This window comes from Echinops telfairi, unplaced genomic scaffold, assembly GCF_000313985.2.
Source record: "Echinops telfairi isolate 266 unplaced genomic scaffold, ASM31398v2 ScPeMD7_7409;HRSCAF=8447, whole genome shotgun sequence".
NCBI lineage: Eukaryota > Metazoa > Chordata > Mammalia > Afrosoricida > Tenrecidae > Echinops > Echinops telfairi.
The window spans coordinates 16,149,685-16,154,498 of NW_022111309.1; positions in this window are offsets into that span (position 1 = coordinate 16,149,685).

Consider the following 4,814-nt stretch of genomic DNA (forward strand, 5'->3'; position numbering starts at 1 on the left):
CCAGGGGCTGGTTCCTCCTGATGATATGCTCAAAATATGGAAGACGATGTCTCAGTATCCTAGCTTATAAAGAGTGTTCTGGCTGTCCTTCTTCCAAAACCGATTTGTTCCTTCCTGGATCCATGGTACAGTCAGTACCTTGGCCAGCAGTATTCCATAGTCATTGCTCAGCTCTCACCGGAGGCAGGGGGGTTAGCACCACCATTACTTCCTAGGATCAGGTATCTGTGGCGAGTGTGTGGACAGACAGCCCACCTAAAGAACTCGAGCCAGTAATGCGGGCTGTCCTTAAAGACGTTTTGTATCAAGCCACCCATGTGGTTCTTCTGGGAGACCCACATGGCCTTCTCTCTTATTCTGCTGCTTGGAAACCACCAAAGTCCCCCTGCTTTACGTACTTGGTGCTGCTATGACATGAAGACCACACACATTGGCTTTTCATAACAGACACGTAGCTTCTCATTGTTCCGGAGGCTCAAGTCCTTTAAGTCCAAATTGGGGTCTCAAAAGAGTTGATTTCCTTAGGTGGTTCTTGGTTCCTTTGCCTGTGGACGGCCTTCACAAGTCATCTATCTTCCTCTGTGTCCATCTCTGTGTCTAATCTACTCTTTTTACAGCTTAGGAGTGTTTATGTTTAGAACCCACCCTATTCAGCTATGGTTCAATTCACACAACAAAGAAAGCACTGCTTCCAAATAGGATTGCATCTACAAATATAATAGTTAGACTTCCAGCACATACCTTGGAGGACACAATTTAACCCAACACATTTCTGTTACTATCAAACAGCTATGTCGACCCCAATCTCTGCGTCACCGTTCATCTCCTGTCACTCTTCTCAGACTTTCTACCATTCCCCAGCCATAGGTCCACTGTCTCAGGCTGCTTTCTATGCTGGGATGTCTCCCCAGTTCCCTAGATCTGTCCTTCATGTTCTCAAAGTCCACACCCTCTCCCCTTCTCTGACTTCCCCGTGCACAACACAAAGAACACTGTCCAGTCCTGTGCAATCCTCAGAATGCTTCCTAAGCCCATTGTTGAAGTCACTGTGTCCACCCACCTCCTTGAGGGGCTTCCTCTTTTCCGCTGCCCCTCTACTTTACCAAACCTGGTGTTCTTCTGGAATGTTCTCTCCTGACAACATGTCCAAAATATGTAAGACAAAGCCTTGCCATCCTTGCCTCTAAGGAACCCGTTAGCCGTACTTCTTACAAGACAAGATCGGTTTGTCCTTTTAGCAGTCCATGGTACTTTCAACATTTTTCTCCAGCACCACCATTCAAATATATCAATTCTTTTTCGGTCTTCTTGCTTTTCAATACTCTAGATGTCTCGTGCAGCCGATTTACTTAATGCAATGTATCTTGAGCTCTTGACTGCTGCTTCTACGATGAACCTTGACTGTGGATTCCAGCAAGACAAACTCCTTGACAACTTCCATCTTGTCTCCGTTTATCATGATGTGACTTACTGGGCCCGTGGTGAGGATCATGGTCTTCTTTACATTTGAGTCACAATCCATACTCAAAGCTGCAAACCTTAATCTTTATCAGCAAGCACTTCAAATCCTCCTTGCTTTCAACAACCAAGGTTGTGTCATGTGCATAGTGCAGGTTGTTAATAAGCCTTCCTTCAACCCCGAGGCCACATTCCTCTTCACACAATCCAGCTTTTTTTATTATTTGCTCAACACGCAGACTGAATAAACATGGTGAAAGGCTACAACCCGGACACACACCTTTCCTGGTTTTAAACCATGCAATATTCCCTGTTCTGTTCTCACAAGTGCCTTTTGATCCATGTACAAGTTCCACATAAACACAATGAAGTGATCTGAAATTCCCCACATGAGGTAGGAACTGGTCTTTATCATTGTTCATCAATACAATTTTAATTAGAGTTTTCTCAATAAGGTCTGGTATGGGTCCTGTTCAGATTATTCTTGAATATCTATATCATTATGTGTTTCATTGTCCATCTGAAAGGAATTTTTTTGTTGTTGCTGGTATATTGGGAGATTTTTGTTTTAAGTTTTTGTTTTTATCAAGCTATGCATCTTATAACGGTAAGGTTTTGTATCAATTTGTCTGGGCCTGGATTCTCAGTAGTTTGTCAGTAAACCCTTAAGATGTGATTAACATACATATAATCAACTCCATGATGGGGTCTGCTCTGAGCAGCTGAGCACTTGTGGAAAGATTAGGGGGGGCGGTGTGCAGCCCCTTGCTCAAATCACAGCCCTCGGGCAATTGGGAAGAAGTTCCCTTGGGGATGTGGCCTACTTCCTATGTCAGCTGATGCTGTGGAGAAGTTAGCTTGTTTCCTGCTGGATTTGGCTCCCGCATCTGGTTCGTCGGCCTCCAGTTCTGTGGACTTGAGCCCCAAATCATCATATTCATCCTCCTGTTGAGTGCCACCTCTGGGAGTCAGCAGCAGCTTGCCATCTGACCAGCCAGCTGACTTTTGATATTGGGTTCAATGGCGTCTCCATCCACAAGCCTGACCGTGGATTCACTCGCCTCTGCATCCACTCGTCTGTGGTCTGCCCGCTTCCTGCGTGGTCTCCCTACCTCCTAGTTCATAAACCCCTGAGCCACCCAAGTCAGGAGAAGCCTCCAGCTTAGCATCTGGCCCACAGACTGGAGCTGGGCTGGACTCACCACCTCTACAATGGGGTGCGCTGTTTTCTGCTTGAGATTAACTTGCTTGGCACTAAACATTCCATTTGTTTTACATTTCTTCTGTTTAATAAGCTACTTGACCATTACTGAGGTTTGAGGGATAAGGAATCTGGAGGGATTGTTACTTTTTTTTTATTTTTTTTAAGAAACACATTGTATATACCGCTTATCTCAAGAAATAAAATCAACCAAAAAGATCCTATTAAACTCTCCGTATATGGGGTTCTCATCCCCCATCCTATTTTTTGTGAGCCATTTTCTTGATATAGATTTTTCTCTTGATATATATTATAAAGACTACTGATTTTGCTTCTTTACAGAACCCAAACTAACACACATATCTTGTAAAGATTCATTTGGCGCAAATAATTTTACGTACATACATGTCAAGATCTAACCCTCCTTCTACCCTTCTCTCCCCATTTCCTTAACCTATCCCTCCCAAAGGCCAAAGATTTGAACTCTTTCAGTGATTCTTTTGGTATTCACCTCCCTATCTGCAAATAACATGCTTGTTTGAGGAATAAAAGAGCCCAACTTCAAATTCGTTTGAGAGAGGTCCCTTCAGGAAAGCATGCGCAGGACAAAGACAAGGTAAGGACAGGAAGGAGTCACCTGGGTGAGGGAGACCCTCAGCTTGAGGCCCTCATAGTGTCCAGAGGATTCGCAGCCACACAGCTCGATCTGGGACATGACATGCATTTGTCACAGACTTGTGATTGGCAGCAGATCAGTTCGTCACAAGAGCAGACAGGACTAGAAGCAGCATGAACCATGGTGTGGGTGCATACGCTATTACAGATGAGAATGGTTGACAAGACTGGCTCAGAACTCTCTGAACGCTTTGGTCAGAATATAACTCATCACCCTGTACCCCAATTTCCAGCAAAAGCATGCCCAGACAAGTCCCCGAGTGTGAGCTTGCTCCTCCCTGGACTGGCCAGGGGAGTTAAAGCAATCTACTTTTAAGTACATTCTGCTTGGGACCAAAGCTTTTAGCATTGCCAGTCAATGAACAGGAAGACCTCAATGGAAGCTGAATCTATGTGGAGACTCAGAATGGATTTAAGGGTCCTGCGATAAACCATAGCCTTCTGCACACCTTTTGCTCAGAGTGTAAGCTCCAATTCGTACTTACCCTGCTATTTCTTAACTCCTGAGTCATGAGAATTACCTATTAACTCCTCACTGAAAAAGACAAAGGGCTACTGCTCTTGCCTTTTCTTTGCCCTGCCCCAGGTCTTCGTGTACATAGCTCCCAGCCCTTCAAAGCAGAATATTTCTACTACTACTACTTCGTTTAAAAAATACATGTGGTATTCCCATCATAATTACCCTATAGTTCTTCAGAACTGAGTCCTGTAGAAAGCTGTTTCCATTTCTTGTTTTAAAAGTTTTATTCTCCCGGAGCTTAATTTTTAATATCCTTATCAGTAATTCAACAACAACAAAAACTGCCTGCCATGTGTCTAAACCTTTTCTCATCTCCGTGGCCCGTCGCAGGGGTTGTATTCAATCAACTTTCACTTCGTGGTCAATCTCCAGCCACGAGCTCTTGGTCTGTGTTACTCCGGACACATTGCTTCTCAGAGACTGTGCCTTTGCCACTGTTCTGGAGATTCCTGCCTCTCTGTCTGTCACACTTTGGATTTAGAAATAATCCTCTCCCGTAGCTTCCCAAGAAAGAGCAGGTGGGATATAAATATTAGACATTTTCTTTCCAAGAGAGATTTATAGTCTACTTTCACAATGGATAATTTGGGTGGGTACAGAATTCTAGACAGGAAATGCAATCGCTTCAGAGTTGTGATAGATCATTGCCTTCCGCCTGCTAATACTGTATTGCTATTGAGAAGACAGACCCACTTCATTTCCTGATCATGTTATAAACCTCTCTCTCTCTCTCAAGCAGACTATGGCAACGGTGAGATGAGGGCCACTCATGTAATCACATTATATAAGACTCCACTTTAACAGGCTGGAGTGAGATACTTTCTGGTCAGCTTTAAGGAAATAAGTAGCCATGTTGTGAGGGAGCTTGTAAAAGAAAGCTGATGGTGCCCGGCTATCAAAAGATATAGCGTCTGGGGTCTTAAAAGCTTGAAGGTAAACAAGCGGCCATCTAGCTCAGAA